The sequence below is a fragment of the Marmota marmota genome, unplaced genomic scaffold (genome assembly GCF_001458135.2).
Source record: "Marmota marmota marmota unplaced genomic scaffold, marMar, whole genome shotgun sequence".
NCBI lineage: Eukaryota > Metazoa > Chordata > Mammalia > Rodentia > Sciuridae > Marmota > Marmota marmota.
The window spans coordinates 21,689,826-21,705,068 of record NW_026000093.1 but is presented as its reverse complement, the minus strand read 5'-3'; positions in this window follow the sequence as shown (position 1 = coordinate 21,705,068).

Genomic DNA, 15,243 nt, shown 5'->3' with positions numbered 1-15,243 from the left:
CCTCAGATAGGGCATTAATTTCCGGGATATACAAAGAACTCAAGAAACTTAAAAACAAAAGTAAAAATAAAAATAACCCAATAAATAAATGGGCAAAGGAACTAAACAGACACTTCTCAAAAGAAGAAATACAAATGGTCAAAAAATATATGAAAAAGTGTTCATCATCTCTACCAATTAGAGAAATGCAAATTAAAACCATTCTGACATTCCATTTCACTTCAGTAAGAATGGCAATTAACAATACAAGTAACAATAAATGTTGGGGAGGATGTGGGGAAAAGGATACACTCATACATTGTTGGTGGGACTGCAAACTTGTGTAACCATTCTGGAAAGCAGTATGGAGAGTCCTCAAAAAGCTAGAAATGGAACCATCATTTGACCCAGTTATTCCACTCCTAGGTATATATACAAAGGATTTAAAATCAGCATGCTACAATGACATAGCCACATCAGTGTTTATAGCAGCACAATTCACAATAGCTTAGCTATGGAGCCAACCCAGGTGCCCTTTAACAAATGAATTGATAAAGAAAATGTGGTATATATAAACATTGGAGTATTACTTAGTAATAAAGTAGAATGACTTTATGACATTTGATGGGAAATGGATGGATCTAGAGACTACCATGCTAAGTGAAATAAGCCAATCCCCAAAAGCAAAGGTTGAATGTTTTCTCTGACATGTGGGAACTAATCCACAATAAGGAGGTTGGGGTAAAATAGAAGTTCATTGGATTAGACAAAGGGGAATAACGGGAAGGAAGGGGGCGTAGGAGAAGGAAAGACAGCAGAATGAATCTGACATAACTTTCCTGTGTACTTACATGAATACACCATAATGAAACTCACCATCAGGTACAAGAAATTAATTTTTTTTAAAAAAGATAACCGTGTAAATTGCATAAAGATCAATAGAGGAAAGGGAGCTGGGGGTGGGCAAGGGGAAGGGAAAGGGGTGGTACTGGGGTCAGAATTAGAACAAGACATATTCCATGCTTGTATAATTATGTCAAAATGCATTCTACTGTCATGTATAACTAAAAAAGAACCAATAAAATAAAATTAAAAACAAGAAAGAATACTGCTTGCTAATTGTTTTTGAGAAAATAATATTAGCACAGTCGCTACTTTAGCCAATCAACATCCATATAACCCTTCTACCTATATTTAAGTTTATAAATAGCAATAAAAATGACAACAGTCTCTTAAAACAAAACAAAATGAAAAAAATAAATAAATCTCAAATATGTCTGGGACCACAGCTGGGAAGATATGAAAGCTGGAGGCTGGAATCATCTAGAGGTGGCTCCTTCACCCATGTAACTGGGCTGGAAATTAGGGACTAGGCCTACCAGGTGGCCTCTCCAAGTGTCTTGCTTTCTCTCAGCATGGCAACCTCAGAGTAACTGTATTCTTACATGGCAGCTAATGGCTTCCAACAGTGTTCTTTCAAACAAGACAGAGGTGGCAGCACTTTTTATGACCTACCATCAGTAGTCTCCATGACATTATATTTCATGGGTCAAAGCAGTCATAAGCCTACCCGAGTTCAAGAGAAGAAAACTTAAATTCCCTTCTTGACCTCCATATAGGAAGCAGCAAGGTAACATTTGGAAGAGCAGGTGAGATGGATGATATTGTCATTGTTGAAAAAGCCCATGTGCCACAGTGTATTGGTAATAGTAGTGAGAATGCTACTATGAATAATTCTTAAGTTACTTAAAAGGACAGCTAACATTTATTGTGTACTTACTATGAGTTCCAAGGACTAGTCCAAGATTTTACATTTGTTAACTCATTTAGTCTTCAAAGCAGCATTAGAAGGTAGTGTTGCCATTGCTCTTTTACAAATACAAAAATCCTGGCTCAAAGAAATTAAATAACTTACCCACGGTCACACTGGTAGTTGGTATTAATTCTGAGAAACAATATTATCATTTACTTCCTGCTTCTTTACTTATTGCTATTTCTAAAATGGGAAGAAATTAATGAGCATTTCCTTGAGGCTGTTCCCATACTCTTATAGGTTTTCACATGCAGTGCTTTCCAAACTGGCCACTTTGGAAGAATTGTCTGACAAATTTTTTAAGGATACAGATTTGGGAACCTACCCCAGACCTATTGGCTCAGACTTTCCAGGAACAAGGCCTGGGTATTTTTAACAAGCTCTTATAATCACTTAGGAATCTCTACTATATGGTATATGATTACTAAACTCTCAAATCTTTGGCTTTTTATTTTTCCCCTTCTCTTTGCTGTAGTTGTCAGAAACCACACAAATTAAAGAAACCACTTAACCATGTAACTAGTCATTTTATGTAATAAGGAAGTACTTGCCTCTTAAAGGCTGGTAAACATTTGATAGCTAAAGGATTCCTAGGAGCCCTAAAACACAATTTAACATCTTAGAGTTGTAGGAACTCCTAAAAAGCATTCGGATGAGGAATGATGCATGTAGGATGAGAGGTCTTATCATCATTGGGAAATACACTCTGCTACACACAGTAGTGAGGACAAAATACAATAGGCAAATATTAAAGGGCTTTACAAATCAAAGGAAATAATTTCCTCCTACTTAAAAAGTAACTTTAAGTAGGATCTAATATCTACAGTTGAGAAGGGAAATATCAATTGGAAATGTGAATTAGTTGTGTAATTTCATCTTCCAAATTTTTTATAATATCTTTATTTATCTCCAAACATGAATCCTATTAGATTTGTACTCAGATTGGGGAAAAAAAATGTGAAAGCAATTCCATTGCCATTCATGGATGTCATACACCTTAAAATTGTGTTGTTTGGAACAAGTTTTAGGATGTACATCACTAAATACCCTTAATATAAAAATAATCCTAGTAATATCCAATACATAAGAATTTATTGTATACCACATATTATGCATTGCCTCATTTAGTTCTTGCAACACTGCTGAGCTATCTTCACTGTTTTGCATATGAGATTCTGGGGCTTAGAATGCCCTGGTCATTTGCCCATGGTTTCACAGCTATGTTGTTTCAGAACTGGAATCTGAATGAAGTACAGAAATTAATCACCAAATGGTACCAAAATGTTCACACTAATAAAGGACCAATACTCTTTAATGCCCTGCAGAAGCATATACATAATATTTAATTGTTCAGGAATTTAAGGACAAAACCTATTTTACTTGAGTAGGTAGATTCTTTATAAAAGGAACGGGGAGTTGGAAGCATTATAAACATTCTTTAATTCCATAAAAGATCAATTGGACAAGGATGTGGAATACATAGGGAATATTTGTCTGAAAGTCATCTAGCAAATGTTATACATGTGATCTAATCTAACATTTATCATAGAGCTAGCATGTATAGTATTTCATCCCCAGTTTTTAGAATTTGAAATTTAGTTTGTAAGGGCAACATATACAAACATCCATATAGAAAGAAAGATTTGTTCTTCTTTGTTTACCAAGCACTGTATTAAAAAAAAGAAAATGTTATTTTATATAGAGAGTAGGTATAGTCTTAATGACTAAGCCATTACTAATATTATATAGCCTTCATTAAACTGAAGAAATAACAATTAAAGAAATTATAATTTCATCCAAAGAAGGTCAAGATTTCACCTAATAAGGTGATTCTAAAGAATAAACTTCAGGGCTGGGGATGTGGCTCAAGCGGTAGCGCGCTCGCCTGGCATGCGTGCGGCCCAGGTTCGATCCTCAGCACCACATACAAAAAACGAAGATGTTGTATCCGCCGATAACTAAAAAATAAATATTAAAATTAAAAAAAAAAAAAAAGTTGTTTAAAAAAAAAAAAAAAAAAAAGAATAAACTTCAAAGATAATGTTATAAGGAAGCTTCAATATATTTAGAATAAAAACCCCTGAAAATCATTAAAATATTTATCTGTTCCTATTTCCCACCTACTTCTAGAAGGGATAGATGCCTCAACTCCCTTTTTGCCTTTACTATGCATTTCTATGCTATTTTCTTATGCTAGACTTTCTAGTAAACTGATAATTCTATCATTATATTTCCAAATTATGGGGAAATGAAGAACCAGCTTAGTATAGGCCTCAATTCACCAAATGCTTCAGGTTAAAGTTTTTGAAATCTTTGTTTTTTCACACTTTCTGAAAGAACTAGATAGAACATTGGACTTGAAAGTCACTTTTGCTACATTAAAAGCAAATTCTCTTGGGTGCTGGTTTTTCCTCGCATATGAATTAAAGGTGTTACCCTTCTCAGCTCTTAAAGTGACTGTTGAGGACCACATGACACAATGAGTATAAGAAAACCACACTGCAAACTGGAAAGGATTATATGGAAGTAAGAAGTTATTACTACACAAGGCAAACAAAATCTTTCTCCTCCCCAAAAAACTGTCTAGGACCCCCATTTTTTTATCAGTGTATTAAGAATGCTTCACTACTGAAGATACTATGCTTGCAGTCTGTCCTGCCAACATTTTTAAGTCTGCAGAAATATAAATGGATATGTAGAAGGATTTCTGGCCTCAATCCTATATAAATAAAAATGTGTTCTATTCTTGATTTATGCATAACCAGGACATCCCACACAATTCCTTATAAGAAGGGTTAATCTTATACTATTGAAGATGCACAAATGACCTAGTAGCCTGCATCATTCTTCTGTGAGGTTGAAGAGAGCTCTACAAAGTCCCATTTGGCAATGTCGATTTAACACCTCATTAAAAAAAAAAAAAAAAAAGAAGAAGAAGAAAAGAAAAAAAACAGCTCTTTAAAGGAGCATTCTGTTTTTCAGGTCCAGGACATAGTGAGAAAAGTTTTAAATAGGTCAATTAGCCATTTTTTTTTAAGATCTAAAAGCTTAGCCAGAGCATGATATGACAGTCTTTTAAAATGTTCAAAGGGAACCATGAGTACTTTGCTAGTACACCAAGAAGGTTTTTTTTGTTTTTTTTTTTTTTAGCAAATTACATTTAGTTCTATATTCTTTTATATGTTTTGTTTGTTTTACAATGTAGGCTTCCAATTGTTGTACTTTTTAAATAAAATTTTAAAATATATTTACACTGAGAGTAGAATCATAATTTAAGAATTAATACCTTTGCTCTGTTGGCAACATTATATTTTCAAAATAATCTTCTATGATTAATTAAATAAGTCAACCCTGAAGAATCGTTTAGGTTCCAGAGAGGCTCTGGGGCACAGTATTAGGTTAAGAAATCATACCCTCCACTTTGGATGACAATTTTTGGCACACTAAAACACTGAGAGTTTCATTATATTAATAAGTAAACAAAACCCACACTGAGTACAATTGATAATCTGAAATTTTTCCCAAAATTTATTTCCTTCAGGACACGTCCAAGGATCACATGAACATAAAAATAGCTGAAATGTTTGTTCCATTTAATCTTTCATCTGGCACTTCAAGAATAGAAGTAATAGTAAATTTGCCAAAGTAACTGAATATTTTACATTGGAAACATGATTTTTTTTAAAGAAATGCTTTTATATTTCCCAATCCTTGGAACCTAAGGCCGAGTCTCATCATGCCTTCTGGAACCATCAACGCTTGTTCCTCCTGCCACAGTAAAGCTTGTCTGAGACCAACGGGAAGGCAACAGACAGAGAGGGAAGAATTGCATAAGAAGAAGCCTCATCTGTGCAGCCAGAGGAGCATGGACTAATAAGATCCACGAAGGTCATGTTTGCCTAGAATAAGACTGACTCTATAATACTATCATAAATCCTTCAAATTCCTCTCTCTCTCCCTCTCCATCCCTATTTATCCTCCTCACTGAAACATATCCTTGGCCTTTGCAAAAAGAAAGTGCTCTAGACTCAACTCTACAAATAGTGAGCTGCCTAGTGTCAGGTATGTTGATATCCCTAATTCTTAAATGACTTTTTTTTATTAATATTATCTTAATTGGCAAATCATAATTGTATACTTGTATGAGGTATAATAAGATGTCTTCATATATGTATACAATGTGGAATGATCAAATCAAACTAATAAACGTTCACATCTCTCAAAAATCCATCACCATTTTTTGTAGTGATTCATTTGAAATCTATTCTTAGTATATATATATATATAGATAGATAGATAGATAGATAGATATCATTATTGACTATAATCACCCTTATTTGCAATAAATCTCAAAACGTATTCCTCTTGTGTAACTGAAACTTTGTACTCTTTGAGTAACAACTCCCCATCCCCTCTCCACCCACCACCTCTGGTAACATCATTCTACTCTCTCTTGTATGAGTTCAATTATTTTAAATTCCACAGATAAGTGAGATCATGCATATACACTAATAACAAACTATCTGAAGAAGAAATTAAGAACACAATTTCATTTACAATAGCAACTAAAAAATAAATAAAATACTTAGGTGTAAATTTAACCAAGAAAGTGATAGACCTATACACTGCAAACTATAAAACACTGTTGAAATAAATAGAAGAAAGTACAAATAGAAAGATGCCCCATGTTCATGGACTAAAAGAATTACTATTGTAAAAATGTCCACAATACACAAAACAACTACAGATTCAATGCAATTCCTGCTAAAGTCCCAATGCTATTCTTCACAAAATACTATTTTAAAATTCTTAAACCAATATGGACCCACAAAAGAGCTCCCCCCCTAAACAAGACAGTTTTGAGCAAAAAAGAGCAAAGTTCAAGGCATCATGCTAACTTAAATATCTTGTCTTTAGATACAGAAAACTAGTTCTTCCCACCTTTAACATTCACAACTATCTCAGAGAGCTCCAAACCCAAGGATTACCCAGATAAGATTTTCTAATGGTGATTTGTTGAGATCCCTCTTCTCCTTCAGAAGTACATATATTTTATGATATGAAGAGAATGTTTTGGACTGAGTAAAATATTAATTATTTAAGGATCTCTACTGAAATAGGAAAATAAAATGAACCAAATAAGAATAAAGAATGACTGAGCCATAAAGATAGCCTCTCCTGCATTGCCTTAAGAATCATAATATACGGTCTCAATTCTATGGGCTCCAATAGCTGAAAAAATGATTGTAGATTTTTTAGACTGAGCCATATAAATGTCAATATTTGACTCTTTTGCCACACAACAATGATTTTTTATAACTTTAAGCTGTGAACATGTTTGGGTAAAGATGAAATTTTGAGTTGATAAACTACTCTTCCAGTACTAAGTAAAGTGAGTTTTTAAATTTGTAAAAAATATACAGCCACATTAAACAACATTTCAGTATTTTTATACATTGTTTTTTTCATTTCTGGTTCTAGTAAGAATCATGATGACATTTTTTGAGTGGTTCTTTTAGAATAGAATTTCCTGTATTTTACATTTAATGGTATGAAATTTCAGAGTGCCTCTAAATTCCACCTGGGTCACATAGCTCAGAACAAGCAGACTTTTCTAATACTCAAATTATCACTGCCAGAAGGAAAGGCAGATCACACTTTCAATAATAAATATATTTTTTAAAAAAACACTCTCCGCTAGTGGTAAAATAGTTTAACTAAAACATTGCTTGTGTAATTGTTTATTCAGTGCTCAGGGAGAGGTAATTTGCTGTGTCCAGGTAAATACCTCCAATGCACTGGATTATCCAATTTCATTCCTTGTGCCAATAGCACATTGTTCCCGTGCCTCTGGACCCCAGCACGGGACCCCAGTAACTGCTATGATGGACTTCCTCCATCAAACACTAACAATGTGTTTTCTACTGCCCCCTCCCTTGAACTGAAAAGCCCCTGATATAGAAATGAAGCCTGATCTCTCTTTGTATCCCTCGCCCAATATTTGATACATACTATGTACACAATAATTTTGGATGGAAGTTTTCAATTATTACCATAAAATTAGAATCATAAACCGACTAATTCTAAAAATAGTCTAGGAATTGTATCAATAGGAGTTGGTAAATCACTGGATGTACAAAATAAGCGACAGTGGATAGCCAAAAATGACTCGGATATCCATCATGGTGGTGCACAAGGATGAGAACGATTTAAAAAAAAATAGTTTGAAATATTAGTGGGCCACCAGAAGGAAACTAAAGATGGAGAAGTAGAGAAACCAAGATCTCACAGAAGTCACTCTTGGGCCTACGAATGGAAATTAAATCATCCAGAGTGAAAGCAGAGGATAAAGACAAGAGAGGGCTAAAGACATGTGAGGGCTAAGTTGGAGAGCAAGATATGGGACATTATAGAAAGGACAGGAAAAATGAAAGGATCCAAAAAAGATCACTAGGGTCAACTTACAGGAAAGGATTGATAATGTTCAAAGGAAAGCACATGGTTGTGGAGTAAGGGATGAGTGATCTTCAGAAGGCAAGCTTAAAATCAAGGATGTATGAATGTCAATAGTCTGTTGGAAACCAGGGCCCATGGATGCTTTCTCCATAGGGAATCTTGGACATGCTTGTGAGGTTGATGGACAGGAGGTAGCAGAGAAAAGACCATGCCCTTTACCCTGATGTTTAGTGGCTAGCTCAATTGTATGCAGTAGCTTAGATGGTGTTTTGTTGGACAGATAATAAAAATAGCTTTTGATATAGAAAACTTTTGAAAGAACTCCTGAAAACCTTTGCAAAGAAATATTTAAGTGTTTACATTCTTATTTTAAAGTCTCATAAGTGTTGAAAGGATGAGTTTGGAAGTTCAGCTACAGAATAATCAAACCATTCCAGAGTCATCAAGTACCACTGAACTAAGAGTTATCCCTTCAATAACTCTTATCTGTTTGAGAGCTGCCTGGCTGCTTGCTCACTTATCATCTAGGTAGTGCCTGTATTGACTGTAAATTAACATGAAAGCTCTATGATCAGCCTGCCTGGTTTCCTAAGGCAATTCTGTCAATGACCACCTATGTGGCCTTGGAGCAAAATGTTCAAGATCTCTATTCCCCAGTTTCCTTATGAATAAAATAAAGCTGAAAGTACTTACTCTGTGGGGTTATTATGAAGATTAAATAAGTTAGTAGTTATAAAAAATCTTAGAACAATAGCTAACAGATAGGAAAAAAAATAAGAATCAGCTATTGTTTCCCATATATCCCATTACATATACAGAAATTAGATTTTTATGATGATCTTGGGTTCTATTCTCCCCCATTTGGGCAGGCCTCCTCAAGTGATGTTTATTGACAGAAGTGATACTACCGAGTTATCAACACAGTACATGAACTTTGAATTGTTTTTCCAAGAATGTTAAAGGATTTTACCACTCTCTCCAGAGAGGTCCTCCTTTTGAACCATGACCATTGTTGGCAAATCAAGAAGCCAGGCAGTATGAAAGATACAGTCAGTGGCTGTGGAACAGTTTTTCTCCTGTGGAATGACCTAGGCCATATGGGAATTGAACCTTGGCCTCATTACTACCATGTTTCCAACAAGTTCAGCTAACTCAACCAGGAAGGCAGCACCTTGCAGATTTTGAACTATGAAAAATATCTACTTGTCAAATCACTGGAGAAGGGTGATAAGAACTACTAAACAACCATTATTTGCATCAGTCCAAGAATTCAACCAATGCAGGTATTAAGTAATCTAGTCCTGACCTAAAACTTTATCTTGGGTTTATACTGGCACAGAGTTGGCATTCAATAAATTCAACTCTCTGAGTTGACTGATCACTGAGGATAAATTCCTAAGCACATATAATAAAAATAGTAACTTGCCTAACAATCAAAATAGCAGCCAGCAGAAGGTATGTCAGTATTTTATATGACTTTGCTTGCCCAGTTAAGAACCAGGTGCTCAAAGCTTTAACTATTACTATATATACAGTTCAGGACAGATTTTTATAAGTGCTTCCCTGAAGGTAAAGTACTTAGCCCTCTGAGTCAACTTTATAGCCCCTTTCTGCTTTCACCTTAATGGATAACATCCGTCTGCAAATTTGTAACATCAGTGAGTTCAAATAATGACTGGTGAGAATTCCATTCCTATTGAAGGTTAAGACATTTTAAACTTCATTTTGGAACGTGGCTTAATCTAAAAGTTAATCAGCCTCAACCTTAGAGATTTAACAAAAACATAAAAGAATAGCTCTGAGACTAACCTATATTCTAAAGACTCTAAAGGAAAGAGAAGAGGTTGATCTCTTTATTGGATCCAGCACAGAGAGGCAGCTACTCAACTGACCTGCGGGGGTGAGTCTCTTACCCGCAGCACTGGAAGGAAGGGTTTCTCAGCCAGTGGATTTGTGAAGGAATAAAAATGTTAAGTAATCCTGAACATTTTGGTCTTCCTAATACCTATAGAGCAATCCTTTCAGGAAACACAGACATTAAGAACTAGAGTTCTTTAGCATTCTATTTGAACACTTTTTTTTCTTATGTGTCTCCTGAATAAGCATAATGGTGAATCATTTCCAAAGATTTCACTAAAATTCTATAGACTTCAGTCTCTTAACCAACCAAATCCTCCCTTATTTACCTTCATCTATAAAACACCATATTGAGAGAACCTGGAGGTATAGATAGAAGAAAGAGGAGAAGGGAGCAAAGAGGGAAAGAAGGAAGGAAGTAGATATGTGTTTCCCACTTGGATCCTATGAAGAAAAATGTTATTATCTCATTGTTAGGAAGTGGGTACAGAGCAAAAGCATTGTATAGACTTTCCAGAAGCTTAAGGTGGAATGGAGCTGTCAATCACAGATCCAAATGACATCCAGCTTTTCCTCTGCTTTTCTGCTCCTAAACTATTTGATATAGGCATGTAATTTTATCTTGTGTTTGTATCCTCAAATGGGCATATTTTGATTGGAAAACATCCAATTCATCCAACATTAATGTCATTCATATAAAGGCTAATTTGTGTCATTGTTCAGTTTCTTCAGAAAATCCTCTTTTTTTCTGTTCTTATCCTATTTCTAACAAATATTTTTCCATTCTTGTTAATTTGGGCTGATTTATTTATTTGCCTTTATGGCTTTTTCTTTCTTCAAACACTGAGTACCTTGTATTGCCTGCCGGAGTCTGGGAAATCAAATCTATCTATGCCATGATCTCATGAAACTCATCTCTTAGTACTCAGAGAATGTGTCGCCCTCTTTATTTATACTCTGGGTTACTCCACTTAGTTTTCTTTACATCTCTGGAAGCTTCCACAGACTCTCCATTAGGCATGCACTTCAGAATTTATTGCTCCTTGGCAAAAACTCTTTGACTCTCGCACAATCATCAGGCTGGTATTCTAATGTCTGGATCATGCTCTTGGAAGAGCCATTCCTCTACAAATTGTTAGATATGAGCATCAGCCTCTTTTTCCAATTCTTTGCCTTATTAATCTTATTAAGATCATCTGATTCCTACGTTCCAAGAACACTTAGCTTCTCTTTTTTATACTGATGCTCTGCCTGTCTTTGCCTTTATAAAAGCCCTTGCTCTTCTCCCCCACTCTCCAAACTCTCTATTTTCCTTCCACTGCCTGCTTTTCATTTCTGGGTACAAGAAAATTACACAAGAAAGCTTAATTAATAACTTATCCATTCATAAAACAGGATGGGGAGGGAACTATTTCAATCTCAATCATTTTAAAAGCAAAGTAAGTTTTTCCAAAAACTACTAACTTTCGATTTCCAAAACCAGAAAGTCTATCTAATTCATACATTCCTAATCACCACCATTTCCACCCACCCCAAAATAAACCATGTTGCAGAGAGGGTTTTGAAAAAGAAAATCAAGTGTTCCCATTCATTGAATAATTAGGACCAGTACTAAAGCACATCACTATCAAGTCAAGACACATGTATCTGCTCATTTAGGAGACCCTTTCATTAATTCCACCTTGGGAGCACCCACATCAGACCCAGGACAACCACAAGTCCAAACAATACTTGAGGCAGTCTCTCTCAATTCTGATCTTTCAACAATATAAGGCATTATTTAGTACTTCAGACTTGTCTACTAAACTAGCAAAACCCCTTATAGTTTAGACTTCTTTATAAACCTTCTGAGCCTGCCTTCTAGATTATCAAGTGACATGAGTGACTGGTGCTCTTTGGGTTCCTCCATCAAACTCAACAACCGACCATGTCCTCAATCTCTAATCCCTCCTGCCTCTTAACCCTTCCTTCTCAGATAGAATAAACTTGACTAATCCCAATAATTCCTGCATCTGAGGAATTCCAACAATAAAGAGAATAGCATGGCAAGTGTAATAAGCTACTGCTGTGAACTCATTAGCAATTCAAAATGTTAATACTGGGAGATACACTTAGTTGTATTTATCTAAAATGTGCACATATATCAATGATCCCCTCCACTCAATTCCCATTGTTCCTGTGTACCTTGTGGGAACCAGAAAAAGCACATCTACACCATTCCCATTTGCTTGTATCCACCTGAATTATCAAAATGCCACACACACACACACACACACACACACACAAAAAAAAAAAAAACACTTGCTGAAAGACCAAGAGTAAAGTTGCACAAATTACACCCATAGTTTGCTGGATCACTGGTGAGTTATTCTAGCACAGTAATAGACACAGAGTATACCTACATGATTAAATAATTACAACTCTCCCAGAATTGTACATCTAAGAAGTGACTCCGTTAAGTAAAACTAGACATTTAGGGGTCTGATAAATCTGTACTTTTTTCCTAAGAAAACCAACCCCTTCATAACTGGCATTCTATTAATTATATCTACACCCATATTTAATTTTCAGGATTCTCCCAGCAAATGGTCGTATGATTAAACAACAGGAAGCATATGATCAATAAATTCTAGGGAATTTAATAGACAATGTACTTCAACTTCTCCCAAATTCCCTGTTTCATTGTTAATGCCATTAAGAAATTTATTACTACTATTGGAAATGACCTCCATAAATTACTTGAAGTTTGACTAATTGAAATATGTGACTGGGGTATCATATCTGTAATGCATTTGACTCAAAAAGAGTAGCTGTGTTTTGTATCAAACTGGATTTGGCAGTGCACATCGGGCTTACAAATCTCTGGTGTCAGACCTGCGCGAAAGCACCATTTGTTTAGGGAAGATTTGAAGAACATGAGCGAGTAAGAAAGAGTAGGTCCAGATGTTCTACTTAAACCCAGGTGTGGCTCAGTTGGCCTGTTTTGTGATGAGGGATTTTCCAGAGCACAGGAAGCAGCACCTGTATGAGATTACACACAGATTTAAACTTCACCAAGTTGACTGCCTTCTGTCTGATCTCCTCCTAATTGCAGTGGCTTAAACAGATCTCAGGTGGAATTGGCCAAACACACAGACTGTTTGCTACTGCTTGAATTGATTGAAAAAATACACAAAGACCTCAGATGCAGTTTGATCTTAAGGGAGGAAGACCAATTGCCAGTATAATGAAATCAAAATCCAGAGCACTAAAAGATTGAAGTTCATCAAATTAATGATGTCCTTTTTATTGCTATTATATCCTTTCCCCCAAAAAAAAACTATCCAAAGATATTTTTATACAAATTTAATACCAAAATCAAGGTAATACTGAAAAAAGAAAAGAAAAAAAATGATTGCTAAACATCCATGATGCTGTGTTAGTATTCAACAGGTTTTGGCTATAAATCGGTTTGGTGTGTGTAGATGACTTTTGGCTGCCTTATTAAAGGAAAAATTCTTCTAGTAAAAATACACAGCACCCTTTTTTATATAGTAAACAGATGTCAGCCTTTCGTAGTAAAGTATTTTTGATTCAGTAGATGTCAAATATTACTTTAACAGACAGTTCCTGTCTACAAAGAATACTTACCATTTGTAAGATGAAACAGCAACTTAGAAGTTTGGGGGATTTTTTTTTAACAGCTAATGAGGCACCATTAAAATAAATGGCTTTGAAAGTCTGGACTTAGCACTTTAATTTAAAGATGATCTCTATGTATTAAAATTTCTCTGGTGTATGATTTTGCAGTGATAAAAACCCTGCAGTTAAATGTGCTTATCCAGCAAAGCCACCCTTCCGTAAGCCAGCTGGACTTTCATAAACTGCTGATTCTTTGTTGTAACTTCAGGCTGTAGGTGCCAAATGCCAGAAAGCACAGTTACAGATAACCAAATCAAAATGGTTTCTCTACATAAGGCTATTTTCCAAAGTTCTTTTCTAAAGACTGCAAAGAAAATTGTTTTCGTTTTCTAACATCTTATCTTTAGATGTTGTTTGATAGATTTGTGTTGTTGAAGAAGAAGTCCTGCTAACTCAAAATTAGTTGCTACAAACTAAAATTGTTTAATTTGGGTGGTATGATACAAACCCAGATGGTTTCATAGAATTAAACTCATCTTTTACATAGTGGGTCACATGGCATTTGATCTTCCTGTTCTCTGGAGTCATGAGCTGCTATGCCAAACAAAGAAACTGAGGTTCAGGCAGAAGGAAGACCTGCATGTAACTGGGAAATGGTGGACACATGTCTCAAAATCAGAGTTTCAAAACATGCAGAAGTAAAACTCTTCTCCTTCATCGTCACTGACCAGGAATGTTCTTGAATCATTCTACACTTAAAAATTACAAGCTTAACATTGTTAATCATTTGGATAGCTTACATTTTCTGAGTGTAATCTTTTTAAAAAGCACCCTATTTAAAAAGTATGATCCACTTGATTGATGATCCCCAAGAAGATATGTCCATGTCCTAAACCCTAGGACCTGTGACTGTGTTCTTATTTGAAAAAAGGATCTGTGCCAATATAATTAAAGACCTTGTAATGAGATAATCCTGTATTGTCTAGGTGGACCTGCAATTCAGTGACAAGTGTCCTTACAAGAGACAAAAGACAGAGACACTGAGGAGAAGAGTGTAGGAGGACACAAGCAAAAATCAAAGAGATGCAGCCACAACCGAGAAACATCTGAGCCAGCAAAAGCTGGAAGAGGCAAGAAAGCATATTTCCTAGGGCCTTTGGAGAGAGCACAACCCTACTCCAACCTTGATCTCAGACTTCCAGCTTCCAGAGCTGTGAAAGAATGCATTTCTGTTATTCTAATATACCTAATTTATGTTAATTTGTTATGGCAGCCCCAGAAAACTAATACAATTATATGAGAGGGTGTGACAGCTTTCAAATATGAACCAAATTAAATAGTTTTGTTTTATTTTTTAGTTATTTCAACCAGGAAGATGTTTGGGATTCCTTTGGGGGAAAATTCTCAATGAACCCCAAGATAAAAGATGGTTTTCTCATTTTTCCTGGAAGTTTGACTCCACTTTATGGTGCTAATAAAGTCCAGAATGACCCATAACCCATGTTCACAAAACAGCT